Here is a 19,526-nt window from a genome sequence, read left to right on the forward strand (position 1 = left end):
TGAGTCTGTGGCGAATTGTATACCGCTTGCTGTTATGCAGATTTTGGAATGACTGACCTCTCAACATGCTGTTGCACGTCATGCAACTTCCACATGTAAAACATCCCTTTTTCGAGGTATTCAGGGGGGGGTCTTTGTGGGTCTTATGCACTTTTGGTAACAAGTATAATATTGGAATCCAATCCATCCCTACCATTCCAACGGATGAAACCACCGAAGATGGTATACCTGAGAGCAGACAATTTGAGAGATCCGTTGGTGAAAACTGACCCCACCAAGTGCTTTCAAAAGGACACTTGGCTGAAGACCTCGAAAAAGGGATGTTTTACATGCGGAAGTTGCGTGACATGCAACAGCATGTTGAGAGGTCAGTCATTCCAAAATCCGCATAACAACAAGCGGTATACAATTCACCACAGACTCACATGTAAAAGCATGCATGTTATATACATGCTTATTTTCCCGTGTTCCTTGGTATATATTGGAAAGACAGTCACGACCTTTAGGGACTGGATGAACAACCATCGATGTGCCATTCGTGAGGGTGATTCAGAACAACCAGTGCTAGACATAACCATGGTGTTTCCAGTCAATGGTAATTGATCATGTTCCCCCCCTGGCTAGGGGGGCAATAGAGCTAAAAAGTTGTTACAATTGGAGACAAAATGGATACACATATTGAACACTCTAATCCCGAGGGGGCCTAATACCTTTCTTGATTTTGGGCCATTTTACACCAAATAAGACTAGACTGACACAACTGACGATTCAACTTGAAATGGTGAACAACCCACTAGTTCCACATGAATACTCATTCTAGTGGGTACCCAAGGGTTTCTACCAATACTCTTTGAGGCTTGAAGGAACTATGACATGATGTGCATATAGGGATAGGAGCAGGCATCTATAATTTGTCTGTGTGATACAAGTTAATGGATTTATTTTTTAATTGTATATAATTGATGTAAGGATTCCTGTATAGGCTGACAACCTTGCGTCCTCAGCAGTGAATAGCAAGTGACATGATGAATTGTGTAACAATGAGCTCATTATGTGAGTCGTTTGGGTAATGATCCATAGAAGTTCCATGTCATTGACACTTGTTATTATGCCTCAAATAACGAATATATCATTTTGATCAATATTTGACATAAGAACTTGGTATATAGGCTGAGAATTATGTAACGTAGTCTTGCTTTTACTGATCACCTAATCAGGTTGTTTATGAGGCTTTGTTTATCTGTCACCATGACTACCTGGTATGAGCTGATTGGTGATGACGCATCACGCCAACGTTGGTACGTGATGACATTATCGAAATGATGTTTTACGGAATTACTAGGTTTGCAAGTATATAAGGCATGTGTTCTGGGTTATATGTTTTTAGGTTCTGACTATAGAACCTGTATTTTGACATTTAACAAAGGAGTTAGGCAAACACTGAAACGTTATGTTTCTTTTTTATTGATATAATAAACGCTATGTTTTATCATATAAGACCAGCGAGTGTCTTTTTTTGTGATGGAGTATATATATATATATATATATTTTAAAAAACACGATTATAAACAATAGTTAGTGTTTTTTTCCCTTAAACTTGATAGTAAAAAGGAGGGATTATCCACATATAAATAAAGGCCTTTCAGAATAGTTACAGGACTTTGATCTGCGCATGAGCTCCAAAAAGGCCACCCCCCCCCCCCGATGATGACACATGGTCGCCATCCGTGCTAAATACATTGTGCAGGTTATGAACCACAAGTCATTATTCGCACTTAGAAGGGTTAATATACAGTTTTACTTTTTTGTCACTACATCTTTTATTTTTTATTCCTGCTTCTTGTAGTTATGTACTCTGTTTAATTTTTCAGGCTTCCGTTATATTTTGTGTAAAGGGAGATTAATACTTCTTAAATGCTTTTTGATTGAATGTAATCATTTGAAATCAAGCTGACAGCTCATAAATTAAACTAAAATAATTTAAAATAAACTAAACATTTATCAATTTTAGTTTGTACAAACAAGAGAAGTGCAGCAAATGTAAGACAAGTTTGCAGCGAAAAGTAAAGTCAACTTCAACATAAATTTAGTATTTTGTCAGTCTCCCTTTAATTAAAAACAAAAAGAAGCTGAATGGCATGGAGTTTATCATGGGAACATTGCATCTTGACGCCCTTGCCTGATATATATTCCCTTAATAACCTAATTACATAAGGCCTAAGAAGACAATTAAGATTATCTTTTTTGACATCATTGATAAAAAGGGGAGGGGGGAAACACAGAATAAATTATGTGAATAACTATTAGAGACACTACTTTAACATACTTTGACATTTATTAATACTCAGCATCATAAGCCTTTATTAAAACCAATGTTTAATCTCTCAGTTAAAGACAATAAAGCTAGGAAATACACATTATCTTGTCATTCTGTACCATCAGTATGATGGAAATAGTCCAGCCATTCTAATACAAAAGTTGCACCAAAATATTGTATTACTGAGACAGTAATTTATTATTATCCTTTAGTAACAATGCACCAAAACAAAGCAAGAGACTAACTGCATTAAAAAACAGTTGGATTTTATTATCAAAACCTGATACAAATGATACTGAAGGCAGAAAAAAAGGGAGTAACGCTATGACAATACCTCTAAAAGCTCTATTATAACCCTGTTTGCACTATCAGGTTAAAAAGTATATGGAGATATTCCTGAGAATATGAAAATAGAGCATTGTTATCCTAGGGTGACAAAAAACCCGAAAGAGGTGATAATTTATAGCAAGTGTTTACTGCAAGTATTTATTTCAACATCAAATAAAAATTTCTTAAAAGCACATGGAAAACACATTAAAACATTAAATCAGCATAGAAACATAGATAAAATCAAACAGTGCAAGTACGCAGCGTGACACACTTCACAGTATTAGCTTATAAGTCTGATTTAAAAGAAAAGACCTGATTTATCTCACATCAGGTCTTTTATTTTCTTGGAGCGGGTCCATCTTCAAGACATCCAGCGCGGAGCATCCTCTTCTTCCAGCGACTAAAGACAAATGAAGGTTCCTTTAAATTACGTTATCCAAGATGGCATTCCTTTAACCCTTTAAGGACACAGCTTTCAGTTTGCTCAATTGTTTTATGACGGACAAATTCCGTCATATGTCCTTAAGAGGTTAATTCCGATTGGCTGATAGAATTCTATCAGCCAATCGGAATTAAAGGTGAAAAAATCCTATTGGCTGATGAAATCAGCCAATAGGATTGAGCTTTAATCGTATAAGCTGATCCGGTCAACCAATAGGATTGAGCTCGCATTCTATTGGCTGATTGGAACAGCCAATAGAATGCAAGCTAGAATGCAAGCTCAATCAATTACACCTGAAAACCCTATAAAAAAAAAAAAAAAACTAGCCTAAACTAAACTACCAATATCCCTTAAAAGGGCCTTTTGCGGTGCATTGCCCCAAAGAAATCCGCTCTTTTACCTGTAAAAATAAATACAAACAACCCCCCCAACAGTAAAACCCACCACCCACACAACCCACCCCCCAAATAAAATCCTAACTAAAAAAAACTAATGCTTTTAAGGGCTATTTATAGTTTAGTTTAGGCTAGGGTTTATTTATTGGGGGGGGGGGGGGGGGCTTTTTTATTTTGATAGGGCTATTAGATTAGGTGTAATTAGTTTAAATATCTGATAATTTTTTTTTTGTTTTGTTTAATTTAGTGGGGTTTTTTGTAATTTAGGTAATTGCATTAAATTCTTTTAATTTATTTAAAGGGACAGTCAACACCAGAATTTTTGTTGTTTAAAAAGAAAGATAATCCCTTTATTACCCATTCCCCAGTTTTGCATATCCAACACAGTTATAATAATACACGTTTTACCTCTGTAATTATCTTGTATCTAAGCCTCTGCTGACTGCCCCTTATTTCAGTTCTTTTGACAGACATGCAGTTTAGCCAATCAGTGCTCACTCCTAGGTCACTTTACGTGCATGAGCTCAATGTTATCTATATGAAACATGTGAACTAATGCCCTCTAGTGGTCAAAATGTATTCAGATTAGAGGCAGTCTTCAAGGTCCAAGAAATTAGCATATGGACCTCCTAGGTTTAGCTTTCAACTAAGAATACCAAGAGAACAAAGCAAAATTGGTGATAAAAGTAAATTGGGAAGTTGTTTAAAATTGCATGCCCTATTTAAATCATGAAAGTTTTTTTTGGACTTGACTGTCCCTTTAATTGTAGTGTAATGTTAGGTGTTAGTGTAAGACAGGTTTTAACTAGGTAGTTAGTAAATAGTTAATAACTATTTAGTAACTATTATACCTAGTTAAAATAAATACAAACTTGCCTGTAAAATAAAAATAAATAAAAATAGGAATTATTTATGTAATCATAGTAATTTTTATTTAGATTTATTTTAATTATATTTAAGTTAGGGGTGTTAGGGTTAGGGTTAGACTTAGGTTTAGGGGTTAATATATTTAGTATAGTGGCGGCAGATTAGGGGTTAATAATATTTAACTAGTAACTGCGAGGCGGGAGTGTGGCGGATTAGGGTATAATATGTTTATTAAAGTGGAGGCAATGTCCGGAGTGGCAGATTAGGGGTTAATAATGTTATCATAGTGTGTGCAATGCGGGAGGGCCTCGGTTTAGGGGTTAATAGGTAGTTTATGGGTGTTAGTGTACTTTTTTATCACTTTAGTTATGAGTTTTATGCTACAGCTTTGTAGCGTAAAACTCATAACTACTGACTTTAGATTGCTTTACGAATCTTGCGGGATAGGCCTCCCAGAAAAAGCTTGTAATATCGGAGCTATGGAAGTCCCATTGAAAAAATACTTTACGCAAATTGCGTCAGTTAATTTGCATTAAGGCCAAAAAAGTGGGCGGGACAGCTGTACCTACAAGACTCGTAATAGCAGCGGAAGTGAATAAGCCATAATGCTGCTTTTTTACTGATAACGCAAAACTCGTAATCTAGCCGATAGTTTTTAAGTATAACAGCCTTATATCAATATAAAACATAGACTTAGATCAGAATTGAGAAGTAAATGAGTGATTAAAGGGACAGTCAAGTCAAAATTTTTTCCTGATTCAGATAGGGAATACAATTTTAAACTTTCCAATTTACTTTCATCATCAAATTTGCTTTGTTCTCTTGGTATTCGTTGTTGAAACCTAAACCTAGGTAGGCCTCAAATGCTTATTTCTAAGCCCTTAAAAGTCGCCTCTTATCTCAGTGTATTTTGACAGTTTCTCACAGCTAGACAGCACTAGTTCATGTGTTCCATATAGATAACATTTTACTCACTCCCGTGGAGTTATTTATGAGTCAGCACTAATTTGCTAAAATGCAAGTCTGTCAAAAACTGAAATAAGGGGGGGGGTCTGCAGAGGCTTAGATACAAGGTAATAACAGAGGTAGAAAGTGTATTAATATAACAGTATCCGTTATGCAAACTGCGGAATGTGTAATGGAGGGATTATCTATCATTGTAGACAATAAAAATTATTGAGTAGACTGCCCTTTAACCAATGAGTAGAATAGGAGGGTTCAGTTTTGAACCCAAGACCACAATTTTCATGGGCTCACCTGAAAGGTTACTGCTGGCTGGAAGATATTGAAGATAAAAGATACTACAAAGGGTCCGAAGGTAGAAACTTGAAACTTGTGGGGTCTCCTATATGGGTATTTTAGAGAATTGTTGTGGGTAGTTAAGTTGGGGCTAGGAATAGTTGTAGTTGTTGTATTTACATTATATTGCAGTGGAGGGTTAGTGTCTGATTAGTGACACTGGTACCTGTATGAGTGATGTACAAAAACTACCACTATTTAAATGTGCTATCTCTACAAATTCTGGTAGCAGTTCCATTTGACCAGATTGACTCAGATATAGTTCACATTATAAGAATGTGACTCAGTTAATATTCATTATCAAACACCTCCAATAACAAAAAGCATCAAGCCTCAATCTTACCAATGTTGACAAAAATCCAAATTCAAATCGGCTGTGATACAGCTGGTTATCTCATGCACAGTTTCCTCTAATATTATCTGCACAAATTAAGATTTTTTTGCATTTGAACAGAAATATTGGCTTTAGCTGCAGATTTTTGCCATTGAAATAACATTTTGAAACTTTAGAAGTAATCATTTTTGTTGTTTCAAGTTGAGGATTTACTAAGTATATTACTAAGGATATTATATGAAACCCCTATAATTGTGGCAATGCAAGAAACAGATACATCTTAAAGGGACATCAAACCCATAAGGTGTTCTTTATTCAGATAGAATATTTTAAATTTTAAATTTTTCTTCTATTATTAAATTTGCTTCATTATCTTGATATCCTTTGTTAAAGGAGCAGCAATGCATTACTGGGAGCTAGAAGAACAGATTGGGTGAGCCAATAACTAGAGGCATAAATGTGTAGCCAGTACCACCAATCACCAGCTAGTTCCCAGTAGTGCATTGCTGCTCCTGAGCCTATCTAGGTATACCGATAAAATAATTAAATTGGAAAGTTGTTTAAAACTGCATGATCTATCTGAACCATTTCTAAATGTCTCTTTGTTTATCATCCAAACACGTTCTGTATCCGTGTTTAAATGTAGCCAATATTATATAACCATCAAGTACTTTTTCCTAGTACTTAGGAACAATACTCCTCTTGCTTATGCACTACATTATTCTTTCTCACTTGTTTATAAGTTTTTCTCACTATGACATAGAATATAAACATTTAAAGACAGAAAACCACATCAGAGTATTTGTTTTGTGCTCATTCCTTTAGTGTATGTACTATCACAACTGAAAATGATTGTGTACATGTGCATATAGTTCATTAACCCTTTGAGTGCTAAGCACTTTCCCACTTGGGTGCTAAGCTGTTCTAAGGTTTTTTTATTTTTTTAGAAATATTTATTTTTTAACTTTTTTTTCTTCTTCAGATTCCCCAAGACTTACACTGTTAGGCGATTAACTTTCCAACGGTGGGTCTTGGGGGTCTGTAGCTGCTTAGATGCCTGAGATACAGGCTTCTAAGCAGCATGCCCCATTTTCCTATACTTAACATAATATTTTTTAAATTAAGTTGTGCGGTGACGTCATCACGTCATTGCGCGTGATGTCACTGCCTATAACGTGAAGGCCTGGCGATGCCTGTCACTATACAGGCCCGATCGCCAGGGTAGGAGCGGGTGGGAGCCCCCAGATCTCCCTTAATGTGTTAGAGTGCTGGCGATGGCTCTGAGCCGTTGTTAGCACCTGAGTGGGAAACTCTGCGACGGCTCAGAGCCATCGTTAGCACTGAAAGGGTTAAATATTAGCTACAGGAAGATATAGTGGTCAGTCATCATTAACATCGACTCTCCAAGAATAATTATTAATCAGACACCTCAAGCAGGATATATAAAAACTTCTCGTGCTAATTATTATTTAGAGATGGTAAGTGGTAGCTGATTTAAAACATGGAAACAAATATTTATAATGTACTTTTTCAAAATTTATATTTTTCTTACTTTAAAGGGGCATAAAAAACAACATTTTCATTTAATGATTCAGATAGAATATACAATTTTAATCAACTTTTTATTTTACTTCTATTATAAAATATTCTTTGTTTTTTTGTTATCCTTTGTTAAAAAGCAGAAATGTAAGTGTGCACGTATCTGCAGTATTATGTGGCAGCAGTTTTGCTACATTGTTATACATCTGCTGGAGCACTAGAGGGCAACATATTTTCTGTCATGTAGTACTCCAGACGTGCACGCTACTTATCTAGATATCTCTTCAACAAAGAATAACAAGAGAATATATTTGATAATAGAAGTAATTAGGAAACTTTTTTTTTTTAAATTGTATCTTCTATCTGAATTATGAAAAAAATATGTTGGGTTTCATGTCCCTTTAAACCTGAATGTAGTGTTATTTTGATATTATCAATGTCATTGGCGTAGTTGTTATCCTGTCTGTGTTGGTGAGAGCTTTCTGAAGTGTTTTTTTTTACTTCCCCCTTATCCACATCCTTCATTTTTTTGTATCACAGCTTTCTTCCATGTAAAATTATTTCAAATGAAGGGGTTAATTACAATCTTGCACTGGTTTTCGGCAGCTAAAAGGATGATACCAAAATGTTGAAGCACCTAAAAATGATGCAGAATATCTGTAAAAAACTGACTAGATAATATTACCTGAACATCTCTATATGAAAAAGGAAGATATTTACCTCAACAATTCCTAAGTATTCACACTCAACTGGAATCAGAATGCAAGTCCCAGAACTGGCAATGAAGTGTGCATTTGGCATGTGCAGGCACAGGCATGTTATTTTCCTATTTAGTTTAAAGAAGTTTACTATAAAATCTCACAAGATTTCAGGGAAATCTCATGAGAACACAGCAGGGCAATGCATGACATTAGCACTGCTGATGGTGATTGTTATTGTACAGCAGCTGAACTATAACTGACAGTTGAAAACTTGTGTTTGGTAACATAAAAAAGTGTTTATTGGGAATGTATTAAGTTCTTTTAGCTGCCATGTTTGCTAAGTGAAATCGGGGCGAGATTACATATACGGCACAGGCTTCAGCGTAAGCGCTGCAACCCGCGCCACCCGTAATTTCACCTCGCACATTGGGGTATTACATATACGGCGCCGGCAGTTCATAAAGTGCCTTAAGTCTGATAAACTAATGATGTCCAGAAATAAGCGTAAATACAAATTTCTGGAGTCACCAGTGACTTACAGCACTTTAGAAACTGCCGGCGCCTAAGAAAAGTAAAGAAAATAACAAATTTCCCCAGTAAAAGTCTAACACGCCTCCCAAAAATAAGCCTGACACGTAAAAAAAAGAAACTATATCCGCAATCCCCCTCACTACTAATAATAAATGTATTAACCCCTAGACCGACAACCCCCCCAACACAATAAGCCTAATTAAACCATATCTGCCATCAAACCCACACCGCAAGTAATAACTAAATTATTAACCCCTAAATCCACCAACCTCAACATCGCAAACTACCTATTAAAACTATTAACCCTTAATCCGCCATTAACACACAACGCAATAAACCTATTCAAGTATTAACCCCTAATCCGCCATAGCCCACAACGCAATAAACCTATTCAAGTATTAACCCCTAAACCACCAAAGCCCACAACGCAATAAACCTAAGCCCTAACCTAACCCCCCCAACCTAACACCCCCTAAATGAACCCAAATTACCTAATTAACCAAATACTAAAGTTACTATTAAATAAATAAAAAAACTAACACTACTTTAAAAATACAAATAAACTAAGTATAAATTAAATGGACAGTCTAATCAAAATTCTGGAGTAGACTGTCCTTTTAAGATAGAATTACAGAAAATAAAAAAAATCTAAGATTACAGAAAATAATAAAGAAAATTACAACATTTTACAAAAATTATACCTAGGGCTCCATGTACTAAGCCGTCAATTCATCCGTCATTTTAGACGCGGCTAAACTCGCTGTTACTCGCCTCGGACGAAATGGTGTCCGCTGTTGCTATGTACTAATAATCCCACAATAAATAGACACGTCTAGCCCGCCGCGAGCAGTGGCGGAATATTGATAAATTTGATGCCTCGCTCGCCGCGACTAAGCTGATGTACTTAACTTTCAGTTGAATTGTCTGGCCAATTGTTAACACGTGACATGTAAGGTGTTATGAACGTCATAGTAGTCGCGGGAATAGAATTTTGCTCCTATAAATGTACAACTTTTCTAAACAACTTTATTATTTTTGGAGAGTAATTACAGAGCGCTCTTTTTTTGTGATCTTTATTTACAAATTCGATATGGCTTCATCTGGATCTGAAACCGCTTCAAAATCCAAGAATCCTCACTTTTCTCATCAGCAAAACGTCGTTTTGATTGACATGATTATTGACTCTTATGATTATTTGTTTGGATGTCGTGTCAAAGAGACAAATTTTTCTATGAGGAAGCAGATCTGGCAAAGGATCAGCGATGCTGTTAGTGCCCAGGGTCCAGGAAAAAAGGATGTCGATCAGCTGAAGAAGCGTTACAACGACATTAAACGTTTCGCCAAAGCTAAAAATGCAATGCAGCTAATAGTTTCAGAAGTCCCGGAATAGCTTGTGAACGAGCAGTCATCGGCTCCAAATGATCTTCAATCTCTCGATACAGGTGTAATATCGATTCACGATCAAGCCGGAATCTTTGTATGATCTCTCGGTCAGAAAGGCCATGCAAACCAACCCGTGGAAGGAATACACGGGGGACACAAACTCTCCTTCTTCTAACGATACGATTAGCTACATTTCCAGTATTCTGTCTTCTAGCCCGGATTTGCATCACACAGAGAATAAACAAAAACAGAATTCTCTCCATAGCTGCTGAAATGAACAATGTAAGTACAATGCTGATATTACTGCCTTTTATATATGTCTAGACTGGCGTCTAGAGTGACTTTCCTATTGTTTTGTACCTTGCCCGCCACCTAAAAGGTGGCGAGGCAAAAATAACGAGGTGGGGGCGGAGATTGACGCGAGCGGACAAATAGATTTTTTAGTACATTCGTTTTTGGCGAGTTGGTGGTCAAATGTGTCTAATTACAGTATAAAATGGAGAGGTAGCGAGGTTTGGCGGATAAGTACGCTCGCAATTTTAAAGATGCGAGTTTTAACATAATTGACGGCTTTGTACATATCAGTTTGCGAGTTTTGACGCGAGATTTGTTGCGGGTAGCTCGCTGACTGCTTAGTACATGGAGCCCCTAATTCCTATGAAAATAAAAAAGCCCCCTAAAATAAAAACACCCCCTAATCTAATAAACTACAAGTAGCCCTTAAAAGGGCTTTTTGCAGGGCATTGCCCCAAGATAATCAGCTCTTTTTCAAAAAAATACACAACCACCCCCTGATTTGAATAGCCAATAAAATTTCAGTAGCTCTTAAATCATATTGGCTGATTTGAACAGCCAATAGGATTTCAGTAGCTCTCATCCAATAGGCTGATTTGAATTTGAAGACTCAAATCAGCCAATAGGAATTCAAGGGACACCATTTTTAATCGCGTACCTTAAATTCCTATTCAGTCTACAGCGGAGATCGTATGAAGAGGATCCTCCATGCTCCATGGCTCCACGGTCGACAGTCTTCAGTTCCAGGCTTGCCGGTCTTCATTTCCAGGGTCGCGGGTCATCAGCTCCGTGGTCATCAGTATTCAACTCTGCCCTTTGGAAGAATAAAGAAGAGGTTGCTGCTTGGAAGAAGACCACCGCCTGGAACAGGACCTTCTCCGCCGGACTTCAGGACAGATGAGGACAACTTGGGGGTTAGACTTAGGGTTTTTTAAGGGGTTTTTGGGGGGTTTATTTTATTTAGATAGGGTGGGCAGTAAAAGAGCTGAATGCCCTTTTGAAGGCAGTGCCCAACAAATGACCTTTTCAGGGCAATGGGTAGTTTAGGGTTTTTAGTGTTAGGTTATTTTATTTGGGGGGGTTTGGTGGGTGGGGGGTTTTACTGTTAGGGGAGGGTTCTGTATTTTTTGGAAAAAGAGCTAATTATCTTGGGGCAATGCCCTGCAAAAAGCCCTTTTAAAGGGCTACTGGTAGTTTATTAGATTAGGGGGTGTTTTTATTTGGGGGGCTTTTTATTTTCATAGGGATTAGGTATAATTTTTGTAAAATTTTGTAATTTTCTTTATTATTTTTTGTAATCTTAGATTTTTTTATTTTCTGTAATTCTAGCTTAAAGGGACAGTCTACACCAGAATTTTGATTAGACTGTCCCTTTAATTTATACTTAGTTTATTTGTATTTTTAAAGTAGTGTTAGTTGTTTTTAATTTAATAGTAACTTTAGTATTTGGTTAATTAGGTAATTTGGGTTTATTTTGGGGGTTTTAGGTTGGGGGGTTAGGTTAGGGCTTAGGTTTATTGCATTATGGGCTTTGGTGGTTTAGGGGTTAATACTTGAATAGGTTTATTGCGTTGTGAGCTATGGCGGTTTAAGGTTTAATACTTGAATAGGTTTATTGCATTGTGGGCTTTGGCGATTTAGGGGTTAATACTTTAATAGGTTTATTGTGTTGTGGGTTAATGGCAGATTAAGGGTTATTAGTTTTAATAGGTAGTTTGCAATGTTGGGGTTGGCGGATTTAGGGGTTAATACACTTTATTAGTTATTGCAGTGGGGGATTGCGGTTGACAGGTAGATAGACATTGCACATGCGTTAGGTTAGTTTATTTTTGCAGGCATTTTCGGGAGTTACGGTGCTCACATACTCCGCTCAAGGCTTGCTATGGCTGCTTTTTATGGCGAGGTAAAAATGGGGTAAGATTTCTCCATTTTCGCCACGTAAGTCCTTGTGCTGGAAATTGGACACCGATTTACGATGCAGTCCCATGTTAGCCTATGGGAGTAAAAATTTCGAGCAACAGTGAAATATACGTGCCGCATCTATATGCGGCGCTGTATATTGGATACCAAACCCACGCAAAAAACGCATATGTAATGGAGCCCCAGGTCTGTAAATGTTTTGCTACATATTGAGAATTTGGATTGTGAACAGGAACACAGGACTTCCACATGTATAGGGGCATTTGTCACCAAACCGATAATGTAAATAGTGCTGCTGTTTGCAGATAAACCATGTAAAAGTCTTATTGTGATCACATTGGCATCTAAAAGTGCTTACTTGCAGCCTTTAGCAGATGGTTATCAAACATCAAAATACAATTCCACCAAAACCTAATTTAATACAATTGTGACATTAAAAAGGACGATGACATTACATAAATATATAGTTAGAGAGCCTATTGCTACACCTATACCCCATCCACCATTTACCCAACTACTCATTTAATTGACTAGCTCCACTTGCTGCACCCAAAAGATCTTTTGACTATTAACTTAAATAAATATTTTGTACCAAAAGGCTCCACATTGCAGGACCCCTCCTCCAGAGAAGACTTCCTCAATCTACAAAGGATCATACAACCCTGAGACCCTTCACCAAAAGAGCCCCACCGGAGAGTCAACATCTCATACTCCCACTTACCCATGGAACTCCATACTTTATCCCTCCATAATGAAGAAAGCCCCACTATCTTCATCATCATCAACTCTCCTCTTAACAGTGCTTAATGCAGATGGATAAAGGTGACACATTACTGTTCTCTTTTGAGTGTTCCCCTTAAGTAGTTATTCAGACTTTAAAAAAAAAAAATTACAAATATACTTATTAATAGATTTCCATTGGAACATTCTACATTTTTTTCATAAAAAACACCTAAAAGACTCTTTATTTTGGAGCATTTGCAGCACTTCTAAAAAATTAACCAAATATTACCAAACGTTTTGGCAAACTGTGGGAGAAAATTGATAACATGCATCAATCTGTGTCCTCTAGCCTAGCAGACATCAAGCGTGACATTACAGATCTTGGAACACGAGTTGAGTCACTAGAGGAATGTAAAGATAATCTAGTGGATGATGTGGAAACTACAATGCACCAAGTATCCCTAGCAAAATCAAACAAACAATCTCATAGCTTTTAGATAAATTAGAAGATATGGAAAATAGAAATAGGTGATGCACTTTTCAAATGACACAGAATTTGACCTAAAGAGAGCACACATGGCACTAAAACCTAAGTATAAACCTAATACTCCTCCATGAGATGTAATTGTGGCTTTTCTACGGTTTTCAGAAAAAGATAAAATCTTTAAGGCAGCAAGGAAACAACCTACACTTAAGTTCCAGGGGAATGTGATACAACTTTTCCAGAACTTAAGCACCAGAACATTGCAAAGACGGAATGCTCCTTGCCCTCTTACATCCCTGCTCCAGAAACAACAAATATTATATCGATGGGGATTCCAATTTCATCAACAAGCACAATGGAACCTACACAGTCAAAGATCCTCAGGACATCCCAGATATATGTAAAGCATTAGGCCTAGAAATTCCTGACTTACCAACAACCTCTACCACAGAGGACTCTTCAACATCCACACCTTTACAAGGGAAGTCATACAGATCTCATTGGTCTAAGGTTTACAGGAAAAAAATTAAAAGCTTTTAAATCATTCTTTTACAGGTTGCCGGTGGGGTTCTCCTACTAATTCTTGGGACTCATTGCAGTCTTCCAGAGACTTTGCTATTTTTGTTTTCTAACGTGATACAAAAAAAAAGCAAAAGACAGAAACCTCTGGTCAGTCTATGATGTAATTAATACAAGAAAAAAGGGCGCCTCCTAGTGTAGCCAATACAGAACTGGGCAAATGTGATAAGATCTAAAATTTATACTCACAAATTGTGAAGGCAGAGGTAGTGCCAAGGAAAACGGTCTGGGAACTTAGCAGTGTCCCAGTTGACTGTGCATCAAATGTCAGGGCAGCTCCTCCTGTTGAGTTGTTATAGGAATCTAAGAAAATGGAAGATGTATAGAGGGCGACTCCTAGTGCAGATCAGTTAGCATTAAATTGTCCCACTAACAACTCCCCTTAGAAGTATACTCACACAGTGGGAAGCACACTATAGTGCTAATGTAGCTTGCTGGGTATATTGCAGTGGCCCAGCGCACATGTACACTCTGGCAATGAACTGTTCCAAGGTATTTTTTGAGATATTCCAATGAAACAATAGGAGACTTCAGTGAATAAAAAGAACTTTATAAAAATCAATGTATCATAAATAAAATCAGTCAGTAAAACACGCTACGCGTTTCTCAGAGCTAACCACTCTGTTTCCTCAGGCAAGTAATACTGAACAATAGCTGAAGTCTCCTATTTATGTAACTAAGAACCAATTAAGGAATGAGTTACACCTAGTACACACCCTTTCTCTATTCTCACAGGTGTATTTGTATATCTAATCTAGAACAGCATTGCTTCAATATAATATGAGAAGTGCATGTATTTGTCTATCTAATCTAGAACAGCATTGCTTCAATATAATATGATTTACACTACATTATTAATATAAATCCATTTGATACACTCATTAAATACTAGCACAGTTACACTAGACAGAGCACTTTATTTACATTAATATGCCCCCATAGTCATAGTAACTAATATACATTGATACTACTTTTACTTAGATTGGGTACACATACATTTATAATTCCTACTGTATGGTATCATGTTTAAATAAAGACTATTATACTTGGTTATGATTCCCTATCAGTTCACTATATATTCTATAGCTATACATTATAAGTCCTTCTAGATAGGGACTACTTATTATATTAGATGCACACTAAATTACATTAACATATATAGAATTTCATATCACGTTGCATAATAAGAGAGTTGATAATACAAAGATGATTCCAGCGCCCACTAAACCTTATTGGCCCAGGAGGGTGATACCTAGCTATTACCTAGATACAATAATAAGTGGAAAAGATATTCCTAGGCGCCAAACTGGGAGGCTAAGGTATACAAAGGTTTATTACAACATAGAGTACAGGATGTTATGAGATACACTGTTTAAAATACAATGTTTGAAATACAATGTTAAAAATACAATGATAAAAAATGGCATGGATCCACGCTTTTACAATTGGTAATAAAAAATAAGTACTGTTACAATCTACACAGTTAAAATCAGGAGTCACAACAATACCACGGGTGTTCTGCAAAGTGAAATAATACAATACTAGAGGTGTGCTAAAAAATAATGAATGTAGCCATCAAAATGTGTCCAATATGTGTGAATAGTGTTCAAGTAAAAAAAAAAAAAAACAAAGTCTGGAAAAAATAATCCAAAAGAAAATCACAACATAAGATCCAAGATAATTCCGCTGGGGTTCTCCTAAAAATGTGTATCCAGATGGTGTTGGTGTGGTAGTGGATGTTTACGTTAGTGTCCAATAGATATATATAATAAAAAATAGTGAAAATAAATAAATAAAGACAAAAATTGTTGATAGTGTCCAATGAAAAAAATTAGGTGTTTAGTAGAAGAATATCCCTTGGTAGTGGTGATACCAGCCTGGGTAGGCAGAAATGGTGAAGAGAAGGTGCACAACAGGAAAAATTTCAATGCAGAAAAAATATAGAAAAAAATTATATATAAAAAATATGGGAAGCAAAAACCTGTGAAGAGAAAGATAAAATGCAATGTGTAGAAAGTTCACAATATGTTCCTCCAACTGAAATAAGGCTTACCAGTGCTGTCTACGCGTTTCGGCCTTCTCTAGGCCTTTATCAAGACTGATGTGTACTACATATTGATGGCCTTATATAGTGGTTGTATGATTACAACCGGATGTGCTTTGAATTGGCCATTTCCGGTTTTGCGAATTTTTATATATTCACATAGTGAATAAAAATGAATAATAAAGCCTATTTTCTATAGTAATTGGTGGATAAGACAGTGTTTTATTATTGTCACTACTTAGAAAGCTTCTATTTCCAATCTGATACATTTCTATGAATCCTCCGTATCTCTATGACGTCACTTCCGGGAGGGGATTTCTCACACGGGCTTATGTAATATATGTTATTGTATTGGTTTCGGTCAGTTGCTCTTGTCATTTGTTGTTTTGACTGACCCATAGTATATGGCCACATTTTCAAATAGAGTTATGCCGAATTTTTGTGTATATTTCTTACCCGTTTTTCGAGTGTCCTGATTGGTCGTGACATCAGGGCTTTAATCGAATCAGTAATAGGCTAGACCGCAATGTTAATCAATAGCGCTAAATCAGTGTATCCTCAAATTGATCTATGGGGTATTCAGTGTATGTCAATTACAATATACCTGATGAATAATATACTAAATGTTAGAGTAGAGGTGGTGGGGGGATGGAGTTAAGTAATGACAGATATAGTCCCTTTATTTGTATATAAATACATATATTTGGTATATATATATATATATTATAATGAATATAGTCAACTGGGATCAGTATCTGTTGTGGGATCTCAGAGAACAGAACTAAACAACTAGAAAGACTAATTGTATGAGGAATACAATAGAATTCACAGCAGAGATTGCCACAGATTGTATATCATATAAACTCCAAATAATGGATTCAGATAGATTTTATATTATATTGTTTTTTTTAAAAAGTTCCATAACATTCATACCTTATAATCTTTATTAAAGATCATATTGAAACATCGAACATACAAATTAATGTAAGCATCAATATAATTTTAGGTGGAGTATAAGAGATGATCTAAACTATCTTAGGTGAAAAACTTGTTAAAACCCTATTACATGAATGTGCCGTATGAGCACTATTGGTGCATTATAGTATAGGAATATTAATGAGAAGCAATTGTATGAAGAGGAGAAAAAACGGCATGATGCAGAAAAGTGCATGATTAGCACTGCTAATACATACGATGAAACTGATATATACATTTGTATGCATATTATGAAATATCTGTAAATTCGTAAATAAAGTGCTTTTAACAAAGTTAGAGTATATTATGAAATTATAGTCTGTATAACATATAGATGGAATTTTTATATATAATTATATTGATGCTTACATTAATTTGTATGTTCGATGTTTCAATATGATCATTTGTAGCTTTATAAGTGAATGTGACATAAGATCCGTATCTTTTGTTTACACTACTCTGTGATCGTCCTATCGTCACAGAGTAGTTCTCACACACCCCCAGTATACCAATTGTGACTGGCTTTACCGTTGTTGGAAACACGCCCTATGACTTACGCCCTCCAGTTGCGCGGCAAGACAACCCATGTCAGAGCAAATAGGTCTGACTGACAGATTCATGAACCAATCAGATACCTATCTTCTATAATGGGCAACCTATGATGCTAGGAAGGTGGGCTCAACAGATATATAAATCACGTCGGGTAGCGGCGGCCCGCACCCCCTCTGAGGAAGCGTTCTGTGAAACGCGCGTCAGGGGTCCAGCAGGAGCAGCTTTGTCTCTCCTGTCTGCCGTTTTTAACTGCTTACCCTTGTGCAAAAATTATACAAAAAATTATTTTGCTAATAGCGGGTCAATCATGGTGCTTACTTTAGACTAATAGTTAAAAGTTAAATTAGCCCTCGGATTGTAAGGGCTTAGCTTATGTTATATACAATTCTAAGTATGCCCATGTTGATCTATATATCTATGCACAACAAATATGCATGATTGGGTTTAAGTGTTTTTAATTTTCTAACCGCTACCACTGTGTGAATGTTGGTTCCTAGTCGCTTTAATAAAGCTTTAATAAAGATTATAAGGTATGAATGTTATGGAACTTTTTAAAAAAAACAATATAATATAAAATCTATCTGAATCCATTATTTGGAGTTTATATGATATACAATCTGTGGCAATCTCTGCTGTGAATTCTATTGTATTCCTCATACAATTAGTCTTTCTAGTTGTTTAATATACTAAATGTATCCCCAGGGCATTAGAGCACTGCGGGACAAGTGTGGTTCCGTATTTATATCAAAGGGGTTTAATATATGAGATCAAATTTGAGATCGAAGAGCTGGTTTGTAAATAATGCACTGGATATCTCCAGAGGGAGTTAGAGCACAAAATGCTACAGAATATGTATAATCCTGTAATTATTTCAATGATGTTTAATATACAAATCCCAAAACAAGGTTAGGAGCTATTTTATCTATGTGAGATAATATATATTTATGAATTAATATTTCCTACTCTTTTTATTATTATTATATATGGTTATCCTTACGATAACAATACGATACAATGATATGGTAGAGAATTATGCCTTGGTTGTTAATTTTCTCATGAAAGGGGATGTATATTTAAACATACAAAAAATGACTTGTGTTATATTCCTTGATTCGTATTGTGTGTTCTTTAATTTGTATCCCAATGTGGTATCAATATCTTTATATTACTTCTGTACAATTCTATATGTAATCATCTAGAAATCATATCATATAGAAAAGGAAGGAAGATAAATTGTGATTAATCTCAAAGGTTATTGTTTTAGATTTTTGAAGTGTTCAGATCGTCATATGTTGAGTGTTAATATCATATAATGACATACTCATAATTATCCTTATCTAAGATAGGTGATCACAGGCTGAGACTAGAATAAACGAAATATACTTATAGAACGGATTCTTATTTGTGTTATATACAGCTTGAAATATAATTCAAAGAGCAATTCCCTGGATGCAATTAATATCAGTTGGTCGATCTTTAAGGGGGTATGTTCGAGGGATAAGTGTCCTATATGTTTGTATTCGTAAAGTGTCAGAGATATGTTAAATGGATGGATTATTAAATGCCAGTGTTTTGGCATAGTAAGAATAATTGGCTAAGTGTTAAAATATTTAAATATTTATAGCCTATTGTCAGGGACTGAAGATGGAATAAATAGCTGGAAAGAGGCCTAATTCATGGTGCATGGCCTAATGGCCTTAAGAGAAGATAGTTGGAGTGTTTCTCCCCTTGCGTGGAGAGCTTAATTAGGATTATGTTGGATATTGATTCTGTAGAACTTGTTACTAGTTTGTTTCTTGTATTATCTATCTGGATTA

This window comes from Bombina bombina, chromosome 4 (assembly GCF_027579735.1).
Source record: "Bombina bombina isolate aBomBom1 chromosome 4, aBomBom1.pri, whole genome shotgun sequence".
Lineage (NCBI taxonomy): Eukaryota > Metazoa > Chordata > Amphibia > Anura > Bombinatoridae > Bombina > Bombina bombina.